Here is a 12,966-nt window from a genome sequence, read left to right on the forward strand (position 1 = left end):
GAGGGTGTCAGATGGATTTCATTCAGCTCCTCACGCCTCACAGTTTTTTAAAAATATACAAATATATTGTGTTTGACATTTAAAGTGGCATCAAAAGTAACATATTCCTTGCTGCCTGCTACTGTACAGTATATGACTTATATCATAAAACAGAGTTTGAAACTCTCACTTAAGGACCATACATCATTTTGCTGTGATTGAACATTTGAGTTATTCATCTTGTCACTGGGGAGTGTGTGATTTGTCTGGTGTTTGCTTGTCTTACTCTGCTTGTGGTGGGTAAAAAAAAAACAAAAAAGCAAATAATTTCCACAGGGGACTGATGGATTGCGCTCACCTTCAAGTTGCTAGCATTATTTATCTTTTTTGTCCTGTACACTACATTTTCACCAAACGGTTCTCCCCTATAATTTGCCACGATGTTTCTCTCAATCAAGAGAGCATGGTTTAATGAAACTGCAATGAGGACAGATGTAATCATGTCCTCAGACTGTGTCTATTGAGTAGTTTTTATTTGCTTAAATCCTAAATGGGAGCATAAAGATGACCACTCATTTATCTTCATTTATCTTCAAAAGTCATGCATAGGTCAGGTATCTCTATAAAGAAAATCGAAAGTTAAACCAATAGCTAAATAATAGAAACTGTGAGTTAAGAAATAAATACATAAAAATGAACTGGTCTGTCAAAGAGCAGATCAATTTTATAGTTAAGCACACAAAAAAAACGCATTTCATTTACTTGTGCAGTGGCACATGGATACAAAGCAGCCTTCAGCCTACTCAGATACATTAAAAATAGAAATAGATATTGAAATGTTTTGTTCCAGGCTTAAAGTTTTCTTTCCAATCTCCTGAAACCTACAATAAATATTTTTTTTAAATAATTATACTTAAGACAATGATTGAGGTCAACTATGAAAAACAGAGAAATGGCAGCCAACTTCACAGTTACCGCAAACACTGCAGAGAATTTTCACCACCCACAAATTTTGATTGTTTTAGCTTAATCTCAGAACTAATCACATTTCTTTCCAGTTTCCAGAAAAAGAAAGACACAGCTATTAAATTATCCTACCTACACACTTCCAGTCCCTAAAGACACAGATATTTAGTTTTTTCGAAAAGTCAGCACTTCAAGGAGAGTACATTTTGGACTGGCAATAATTAAAATAAAAAAAAAAACACACACACACACAAATGACTCAATTTTGATTAATTTATGTCAGAGGTAAAACTAACATACCTTTTTAATGAAGCAATTAAAAACTCTTGTCATTGGCAGCTTCATAATGTACAAATTAATGTAAATTTTGATAAAGAAGAAATCTAAAGCCTCCACTATGAGTGGAAAAAACTGTCTATAAATGATATTGCAACCTCTTTGAATTATCACGAAATTTCTCGGGGTCTCCTAGGTTGACATCTGCTGTCACAACATTTTACACTGTAATTCTCTGTTAAAGCTTTTAGGCAATCAGAGGAACAGATTTCATTTCAAACCTTGTAAACATCAAAGATTCAACTCTCAGGCTGGTGTCACATTAAGACAAGCTATAGATGTCGACTTTGATCTCTGAAAACATTATCGTTATTCACCAGTGCTCCTAATGTTTTACTACATATGAGGTTCTGTAAAAACCTGTGCAAGAATTAGAAATAAAAACAAAGAAAAATGTACAGTATAAAGCTTCATCATTGTGCATAAGCTGTATGTCCAAGTATGTCCAAGTATTCTTTTTCACCTTGTCTTCCTCTTCATCTTCTTTTCATATCCTTATCACTCCATCCATTTTCCCACACATTCCTGCAATCATTTACACAGCAGATTATTGCCCCCGTCTCCTTATGATAAAATGCAGTGATAAAATGAATTAAGGCTTCAAGTATTTCTTCCGAACTCTTATGAGTGAGGCTGGTATATTACCATGTTTATATGACACACATCCTCCTGTAATCTCTGGTAAGCGGAAACGGAGACAGCCAGCCTATAAAACACACTGCCCTCCCCAGATCCAAGTATTTATGGGAATGAATACAACGGGCTTTAAATCTGTGCCTCAAGAGCCACTGAAGACAAAACTGGGAGTAATGTTCTGTCCAGTCCTTCGCTGCTGCCTCGGACAAGTTCATTTAGTGTAATGCAAGTCATGTATCTTTTTGTTTGTTTTGTTTTATTTTGCTTTGTTTAACATGTTTGTATTTGGTATCTTTTTGCAGTTGTATTTGACCTCATTTTGAGCCTCTTACATCTAACCAAGCATGTTTTTATAGTTGCCGTAGCAGTGCTAGTAACCTTTGCGGGATATAATAATGTTCTTCTTATATAAACAAGACGTTAAATTGTATATTTAATAGATACAGGCCAACGTTCTATGGTTAAAGGTTTAAATGTATTAAATATCCATTAAACTGATTGTGCTTTTTATCTGCTTCAGCTACGCTGTCCCTCTCTATTCGCCAAGCTGGCTTTTGTTTAAAGCAGGAGGAATAATGTGGTCAAGTCTCAAAGCAGCTTTTGCCCTTAGGCGCTGTGAGGTCAACACGAGACTGTTCTTGTTATATTTGCTTTCTGTGTCTTGGGGGGATGTAATCAATCAGGAGTGAGGGCGAAAAATATAATAATACTATAGTGAGTAAGAAAAAAAACAGCCCCAGTGCAAATGGCTGGCTCAAGTGACAGGTGACTGAACACTCACCGTAAACAAGAACACGGAGGAAAACTAGGTTGTGAAATTGCGTGTCCCTTAACTCTGGCCATTCAGGAATTCTCTGTGGAAAACAAATTAAGTGAACACTTGTGTTTCATGCATATTTCTAAATATATTTTCAGTCAGCTCTTTATTTTCTGTCTTCCTCTCTTTTCCATATTACAGTTTTTCTCAAATGCTAAAACACAAAAGCCAATCTTCTAAACCAAATGACCCGTTGACTAAACACATTAACTAAATCTAGCCATCATTTACCAATATCATAAACACATGTCACATGAAGACACAATTCACAGAACACAATCCTCCATTGTCATAAATCTAAACACATCTTTCCTTGCTAAAACACAAGTTGCAAAAGAAGCTCATGTGATGCAACATGCTTGCCACAGTTGCACACAATGAACACACCTGGCGTCATTCATTACACACAACGACTCAAAATTGAAGACACCTGTTGCTAATGCTGTGACCACATGTATAAAAGCAAGTTCAGAGTGCACAGTATGCTGAAGAGTCCAAACAAACACAATGGATGAAGGCAGAGTCAGGGGAAGAGGAGTTCAAATGAGAGGAGGAAGACGAGCAGGCCACCGAGGAAGAGGAGGAGGCCAACATGGGAGAGAAGAAGGTCCAGGAGGGAGAGCAAGACAACCTCGCACCATCATTGCGGACGAGATGCAAGCAACAGTCATTGTCCATGGTATAACAATGGCTGAAGCAGGACTAAGAGTCCATCCAAACCTGAGTAGGTTTATCAGAGCATTCAGACAAAACAATAGGTATTGTACTCTGCTTTCTTTGTCACAATACAGTTTTACCAACCTGTGAAAGTAGTCTATTGGTTTCAAATCAGTTGTGACTGTATTGTAACACGTGTCAATTGACAACACATGTTTCTTTCTTTAGAGTTGAAAGAATGCCACATAGAGGTGGGTGGGTTGACATATTTACAGCGGCACAAGAAACCCTCATTGTGGATATGGGAAAAACCTCATCAGACTCCGGGAGATCAGAGACAAAGTCATTGCCGATAATGTCAACTTTGAGAGCATTGACGATGTCAGCTTGGCCACAATAGACCAAGTTCTCCGGCGCCAAAAGATGCAGATGAAACAGGTCTATAGGGTTCCCTTTGAGCGCAACTCTGCGCGACACAAAGACCTACGTTACGAGTATGTGCAAGTAAGTATACATCCATGTTCACAGTACAGTTAGAGGACATACTGTGTTGGTCAGTGGCCTACATTACTTCTGGACAATACTGTGCTACCTGATTGACTGTTGATCTGAACACTTGTGCACTTCCACATTTTCACGGAGGATATTACAGTTGGACGCGATGGCCAGACCTCATGAGGCTGGCTTCAACCTGCAGAAACAAAGGCAAAGAGGCCGTAACATCATTGGCCAAAGAGCCATCACTGAGGTCCCTGGCCAACGGGGGGGGTTATATTACCCTTTTTACCCTTTGTGCGGCCATGGGTTCGGAGGGGCTTGTCCACCGGCATTCTGTCCTTGGGTCTTACAACACCCAACGTCTCCTCACCTTCCTAGAAGAGCTAAAAGACATCCTCCTGGACCGCCAACAACACCATCCTGGGCACGCACATCACATCATTTACACATTTACACATCATTTGGGACAATGTCCGCTTCCACAGAACAAACCAAATCAGAGAGTGGTTCATTACCAACAGTGACCACTTTTTAAACGTCTTTCTGCCACCCAACTCCCCTTTCCTGAACCCTATAGAGGAGTTCTTCTCATCATGGAGATGGAAGGTTTATGACAGACAACCATACACAAGAGAGAACCTCCTAAGGGCAATGGAGCTGGCCTGTGTTGACATCCCAGCAGAGGCCGTCCAAGTATGGATTCGCCATTCCAGGGCGTTTTTCCCGCGGTGCCTAGAAAGAGACAATATAGCCTGCGATGTGGATGAGGTGATGTGGCCCGATGCAGCTCAGCGACATGATGCCACACAGTGATTGTGGTGTGTGGTGTGAATAACGTAAATAAAAAAATATTCACACCCTGATCATGTTTTCAAGAGTACTGTTGTGTGCAATAGTTTTGCATTGAGTTGTGTTACAGTAGTGTACGTACATGCAGGATTTTCTATAGATTTATACTCTTCATATGAAACTCACAAATCTAAATGCCTGATCCTCTGCAGAGATCTACGACAATCCGTTACTGTATGGTTTCTAAAAATATGCATTGGCAGTTATGAAACAAAGAACCTTGTCACAAATTGAGTATTGTGTTTTCAGTTGTTTTGCTGTAGTGTGTAATGATGTGTATAGTGTTTACATTTTTGAAAGCTTCGAGCTGCTCTTTTGGTGTGAAAGTTTGAGTTTTGCAGTGGGAAGGTGTGGTTGTGTTTAGACATTGGGGAACATGGTGGAAACGTTTGTGAAATGTGTTTTAGCATTTGAGAAAAACTAATGTTGTTGTACTTTTTGTATTTATTAATTGCAGAAAAGTGTGTTAATATAACACAATCAAATTCAGAACTGTGCAAAAACCATCCTCTTTTCCTTTGTAATTTGTTTCCAAGGAGCCATGTTTTCTGTAATTTTGAAAATGCTCTTGAGCAATACTTTCCCAGTATTTCTGAAGATCTTTGAAAGTTTGTTTCTGGACACTGGCTGCTTTTTCACTCATTTTCAATCCAGTCCAGTACCTGATCATTTTCAGAAGAACATTTTTTTTTCTTTTCTTTTACCTACCTGCACCTAACGCCAGGGATTAACCAATGCTGTGTCGATACATAAGACAATATTGCAAAGAACCAGTTTTAAATTGTATCTTTGCTACTAGCAGCCACTTGCAAAACACATTTGCTCATATTCCTTTAGTTGAATCTACAAAAATGCCAGACTGAGTTTGACAAGGAAGAAAATTTTTTTTTTTGTACCAATAAGGTGATTCCACAAGAGTTAATAATGAAAACTCGGCATATCTCAGGCAGTGATGGGAATAACGGCGTTACAAGTAACGGCGTTACTTTTTTCAGTAACGAGTAATCTAACTAATTACTATTTCTATCGTTACAACACCGTTAGTGTTACTAACAGGAAAATACGGTGGGGTCACGTTACTATATTTCAACAAACAGACGGTTAAAGCTGTCTTCAGCTTAGCATCTTATATCAGTTGCACGGAAGTAGCTGTCTGGGCGCTACAGCTTTAATCACTTTCTGCCAGACCATCACTTTTTGGCACAACACCTAGAGCTAAGGGGGCAAACCAATCGCATGAGTGCTGCTGTTTGACTGAGGAAGAATAAAGTAGTCATGGTAAGCCAATCACATGACCACTTCAAGATGACAAAGCAATAAGGTGATATATACCAGTTTTTAAATTGTGTTGATAGGCCACGTAAAAGTAATGATAATGATAAACATATACGCGGCGTTTTTTTCTCAATACTTTCGTCACATTTACTGTATAAGGACAGTGCTAGCAAGCACTCTCTGCTTATGACCAAAACAAAAACAACAACAACAAAAAAAACAGCCCGTTGGTGTTGGTGGAAAAAGGCACTATATCGACCAATCAAAAAATGATATGGCAACATGACATTTGGTTGTTTAGGAAGAGGGGGAAGTTTTAGGAGTGACGGCGAGAGAGAGAAAGAAAGACAACAGAGAGAGAGAGAGCGAGTTTTGAGATGTGAGAGATTTGTGACGTTTAGTGTGTTTGGAGTGTGTAGTTCATGTTGTGTCATGTGTAGTTAGTGTGTAGTGTTGTGGATAGTTTTACGTCGTGTGTCAGAACAATGAGGCGACTGCTGTCTTCAGGTAGAGAACAGGAGTGATATACCGGCTGCTGTCAGGCCTGCAGGTATCAGGCTGTGATGTTCTCTTTACAGTGGACAGATATTTTTGGAGTGGAATAAATAATTTGTGTGGCATGTTATTGAATGCAGAACACCTGATTGTTATGTAAATAGTTTGAAATTGTTATTTAAAAAAAAGGGCAAAAGGTAAATGGCTGCAAATAACTTTATTGTTTGCAAAACTTCTGCATATGATTTCAAAATTGTCAATTTATATTTGCATTTAAAGTTATGAAATATGATTCATTAAACATGTTTGTGGTTGTTATAGCAAAACTTTAACTTTTTCTACATTGATTTTATGTTTTTTTCTGATTTTAGATCAATTGTGTTAGTACAGTATGTAAAAATAAAAACATAACTATAAATTCAGACACGTGAGGTTGTGCTGAAAAGAATGATACCAAACAAGGCAAAGTAAATAGTTTTTAAAGGTGAAATGTAGAGGGAAAATCAAAAGTAGTTAAAAATGGCCATTAGTTACTTTTCAAGTAACTAATTACTTTTAGAATCTTGTAACTCAGTTACTAACTGAGTTACTTTTTTTGAAGAAGTAACTAGTAACTATAATTAATTACTTTTTCAAAGTAACTTGCCCAACACTGATCTCAGGATAGTGTGCAGTGTGTCCTTAAATAAAATGTGAAAAATCTGGACAAGTGGAGGACAAAAGAGGTCTAAAAAACTATCTACAGCAGATGATCAATATCTATAAGTCATGTCATTAAGAAAAATGAAAAAATCCTATAAAGACCAACGAACCTGAGAGATGCATCTGGCCCTTCAGTTTATCCATCTACTGTTTGGAAAGGCCTCATCAGAAACAACGATGTTCCCCATGATGTGATAGAAAACAAAATAGTGATTAGTTGAGGATATCATAAAATGAGATCATAAAGAAAAAGATTGCTTGAGGTCAATATTCGCATAATTGGCTGAAAGTGAGACACATGCTTTTGCAATATTGCCAACAATTTGCTCAGAGTATGACTAACTCAGAAATGGTGATAGTCAAAGCACAATTATGGGCAGCTTGGTACATTCACAACACTGCAGGAGATTTCTGACCCTTACTCTCGCTGCCACTTTTTGTTTGCAGCAGTGCTAATTAAACTGTCAGATGTATCACTACTCTAAGCTCAACCAGAATCAGTAATAGAGGGAAGTTTCTCATTTGTTTTTAACACAAATGGTATTGAATTGTCAAAAAAAACCTCCATGTAGAGACTTTAACACAACTCTGAGGCAGCATTGCAAATTTACTATACATAAATTTTTAATTAATTGCCTCTCAATCTTAACCCAGCATGTGTCTTAATGTGGGTAAGGCTATGGGTCAAATCAGTGTGTACACGCAACCAAATTCGTGGACATTTGTGACAAGTTGAAAAAAGATTAGATGCCTTTAATTCAAAAGCAAATAGTTTTCAGTGCATATCACAGTTAAATATAAGTTAGTGTTGGGGTCTCATGAAGGTTTTCTTATGTTTGTGTTCTGGAGCAAGTCATAGTGGTCATCATTATGGTTTGTTGAGAATAAGTCAGGGGTAGGGTTTTACATTTTAGGACATCCTCAGGTCTCGGGAAAACATTGTCAGGCATCCGATCAAGTGGCCTCAGACAAAGAAACATTACGATTTACTAAAAACAAAAACTCATGAGACAAAACGGAAATTGAATCAGAAAAGTCCACAGAAAAGGTTATGTTATGTTCTGCTACTGCCGCATGTTGATGATGTATTTGGAAAATGTTCCAGCTGGGACCTGACAACAGCTTCACCTGCAGTAAGCGTCACCTGAGGCACTTTTATCTGAGACCTTTTTGTCAGATTTGTCTGAGATCTTTTAGTTGGATGCCACTTTTCTGATACTTTTTAGTTTGATGCCATTTAATCAGAAGTCTAATGGGTTTTTTCAATAATAAAACATGATGCTTTTTTTGTCTATAGTCTGACATCTGAGGCCGTTTGATGTGATGTCTGATGATCTTTTCCTGAGACCCAAGGATGTCCTAAAATGTACACCTACGCTATAGGGGCTCTCACATAATGCTTAGTGGACAATTAACATGCACCCAAAATGATCACCAATGTCTACTAGAAATTACAGTTCTTCCTGATTAGGTTTTATTTAATAATGATAATAATACCCATAGGTGTGAATGCGGGAGTGAATGTGAGCGCGAATGGTTGTCTGTCTCTGTGTGTTGGCCCTGCGACAGACTGGCGACCAGGGTGTACCCCGCCTCTCGTGCTATGACAGCTGGGATAGGCTCCAGCGCCCCCGTGACCCTGAAAAGGATATATAATAATAATAATAATAATAATAATAATAATAATAATTGGGCTAGATTTCATTGAATGTTTTTGTCTGATATTAAATTTAAAAAAAAATTCTAAAACAGAGGTGTCAAACTCATTTTACATTGTGGGCCACATACAGCCCACTTTGATCTTAAGTGGGCCAGTCCAATGAAACTCCCCTTTCTGTCAGTGTAAAAAACGTTACATATTTAACTGTTTTTCTACATGATAAACAACAAAACTGCTTTGACAAAGAAACAAATCTGTCAGCATGACTAAAATTTAAAAGAATTAAATTAAAAAGTAAGATTACAGAAAAACTTCTGGTAGCCCAGAAACTCTTTTCGGGTGGTTTTTGTTTTATTTGTTTGTTTGTCTGTTTTGTTTTGTTTTTTGACAGTCATAAACAAAACAGACACTGAGCCATGACTCTGTGGTACATGCACATTCCTGCATCTCTGCCATTCAAAGATCTTTGTATGTAGTTTATTTTGTGCAATATTCAATAATGAACTGCAAATTTAGTCTTTTCAAGGAAGTCGAGGAAGCGCTTTTTTATTCAGTGTTTTCATAAAAGCCATATTTTTATGCATTACTATTACTAGGGAGAACACACAAGAGGTTTAAGGCTTGGACAAGTTTGAAACCTTTTGTCATCTGCAATGGAAAATAACTGAAAATAAAAACCGGTATCACTTCAGCCAGATCCTAATTTTATAAATTCTACACTCATAACGACTGTGTTGAGTCTGTTCCTTCCTGTTCCATGCAAGGCCACCCGGGTTGGCAGGAAGACTGTTTACTTAGCCTGGCAGGGCGAAGGACACTGTCTCAGCTGAACTATGGACACGCACACACACACATATACTGATACTGATAAGCACTCACTGACACATCACCCTCCCTACCCCGGATCCAACGCCACCTCCAACGCTTACCTCCCCTCTGATGTGGACATCGGGTCAGCTGGAGGCGCAGTCGAAGATTGCAGCGGTCCCAGATCAGATGTACACACTGGAACTCTTTCCCATGTTGCTTGTCTGTGTTTATTGTGCTATGGTGTGTTGATATCTGTGCATTCCTGTATTATCCTTTTGTGTTACATATTTCGATGTTTTTTTTTCCTCGCTTCCTAGCCTGACCTGTCTCCCCAATGTGATGTTTGTGTATTGTATGTACGGTCGGCAAGGTCTGTCATCTCGGTTGTGGCCAAAAGACCTGCAACTGACAAATAAAGGCTATCTCATCTCATCATCTCATCTCAGTTTTGCAGTACACTGCTCAATTTATGTTTTCGCTCATTTCTTCCATTTTTCCCCACCATTGCATTTAAATCCGCTTCCCTGTCTTTGCGTGTACCTGGCCTCTACCACTACACTTGCTGTCTTCAGAACTTCTGCCCCCTTCCTTCTTTCACATAATGTTATGAGCGCAGTCTGTTTTTGCATGTGATTGGCCGCATGGTGTGTCCATCAAAATAAAGTCCCAACCTGTCTGCATGGATTTCCAGCAGGGTGAAGATTTGGCTGCCACATAGGGGTGGGCCATTAATAACTGACATATGAAATTAACGGATGTGGCCCGCAGGCCGTAAGCCTGACACCCCTGAACATGTATGTGTGATAAATATTTAAAACAACAACAAAACAAAAAAAGTCAGGAAGGGAGCTTTTTCACAGCATTGTAGTTGCTGCTTTTTAGCTATTGCGTTTAGGCTTTTATTCAGATGATTTTTTTCTTTTATGTAAGTAGATTTTGGACTGAGACAGGCGAACATAATAACGCAAGGACCTAGACCCCTACCTTTGCCAGTGTGTAATTAATTTTCTTTAAGAGCTGTACTACCTGGTCTCTGTATGGCATCATGTCTGGTAACAAGTTCACCCTACATTCTGAAAGGCCATGGTATTTATCACTAGAAGTGGGGTAAAGCCTTATCTAAACCGTCACTAAAACCATTGCAAATTTACATTCATTTTGCATGCACTCTTTCTGGAGTTGCAATCGATACTTGCCCACTTGACTTCTAGGAGAAATGTTATAGTAAATGGAGTTCGGGACATTTTCTAAATCCCAGAAGTGATTCAATTTTAAATTAATCTCTCAGTGGATGCCCTAACGCGTTACCTCCATTCACCTAGAGGTGAGAATCAAAGGAAAAGTATAAAAAAGGAGAAAAGAAAAAAAGACAAGGCCATTTAGCAGCTGCAGTAGAGGATTGTATTTATTTCAAAGAAGTGGTAGTGTAATCCAGTTAACATTTTGGTGTCTCCACCCTTAGGGAACAGGGGGCCTTCACAGTCATAGTCTTTAAGCAGTCATCATGGCCACTCAAAGCAATGTTCAGTCTCATTACCACTTAACGGCCTTATTAAAGTCCAGCTCCAAACCTCTTACATGACATCAAATGTGTTCCATTAAATTGTGACATCTTGTACAAAGTTGTAAAAGCTATTAAAATGCAATCGTGAGAAAGCTAGACACAAAAGTGGGCAAAATCTATTGGATGTTATCTTTTTTCAGAATTTCTAAAGCTTCATTTACAAAATTAGAGCAGCTCATGGTGATTGTGAAAAGCTTACTATTGAATACGTCCCTTGAGGGAACGTCTTATACTAAGTGTGCTTCCCACGTGGTCATTAAACATAAATATCAAAGTCTCTTGACCCAATGATTTTTGGTGTGGTAGTGCTAATGCAGCTTAATTAAAATCCTCTTAAGGATTACTATGGGTGACCTCTGGAATATGGCATCTTGATCATCATATTAGTAGTGGAGAAATTCTTAATTTGTTTTCCAAATTGCTCTGTTTTTATGCCTTTGTGTCTTTTTTTATGTTCATTTTTCATTACATGAACTTCATTCATCACATTACCGTTTTTCCAGTTTAATTTAATATTTTTTTGTGCTGATAGTTGTTTGTAAAGGGAAGTATCATCTTCACACAAATTATGCCTTTTTTTTAAAAAAAATGCAGTAAAACTAAACAGAACAATGTGTTAATATTAAGTTTGATTGAATTGTTATACCTGTTTCTTTTAGGAACAAATAATTGTAGCTAGTAGCTACAAGTAGCTAGCTAGTCTTGTATCCTAGATGTTTCATAGTGATACAGTTTGTTTGTCAGTGTCCTTGCAGTCCTATGAGAGTAAATATTTTGTGAAAAATACTACTTAAAAAAAATCTACAACAACTGCATTAAATGAAAATTGCATTTTGAAAGTGGATGGCATCCAAAGGAGGAACTATCTTTTCTGTTAAAACACTAATAAATAATCTGTTGTAATATTTTTTTTGTTGTATAACTTTTTTTCACTTAATTTGAATAAATTTACATGTAAAATCAACACTGCTAATCTTGATTTTCTTTCCTTTCAAGCCTTTAACATACTAGTTATCAGAAAAAACTGCAAATCATGAATTAATTATGAAAAATGATCTTAATTACTATCTACAGTGGTTATCAAAGTGCTGCCAGTGTTATAAGGATCAAATTTTAGGTTATTTTTTTGTGTGTGTGTTTCAGATAATTTCTGTTATATTCACTAGGCTTTTTATGCACACTTTTGCAGTGTGCATGAGTACATGCTGATGTGTGTGTTGTCAGAACAAGAAGAAGAAGACTTTTGACTTCCTGCTGTTGTTGATTTTTCCTTTATTTTTACAAAAGCTCACGCGTAATTAAAACATGTTGTTATACTGGCACAACTCCTGCAGTGAAAGCTCTCTCAGCTCTGACCTTCACAGAGTTCCTCTGTGCCACATTCACACCTTTGCTTTGTGTCAGAGTTACAGAATGCAGAGATGAATGGCTTCAGTGTAGAGCATCATTCTTAGTTTACATTTCTTTTCTTAGATTTTCCCTCAAAAAATATATCAGACATTTTGAATAGGGGCAATACCCCAGAGGCACTCCAACCATCAGTAGTAGTCATGGCATTTAAATGTCATACAGGATTAGATATTACATCACCAACACACCTGGAGTGCGTCCTAACACATCTTTTTATAAGTAGTGAGTTTGTCTGTTCTTTGTCATACAAGAGCAATCTATAGTGATCTCAAGAGAGCAGCGGAGAACAGGCAGAATCTCCAGAGAGCCCCC

This window comes from Neolamprologus brichardi, chromosome 7 (assembly GCF_056152115.1).
Source record: "Neolamprologus brichardi isolate AB-2024 chromosome 7, ASM5615211v1, whole genome shotgun sequence".
In the NCBI taxonomy this organism is placed as follows: Eukaryota; Metazoa; Chordata; class Actinopteri; order Cichliformes; family Cichlidae; genus Neolamprologus; species Neolamprologus brichardi.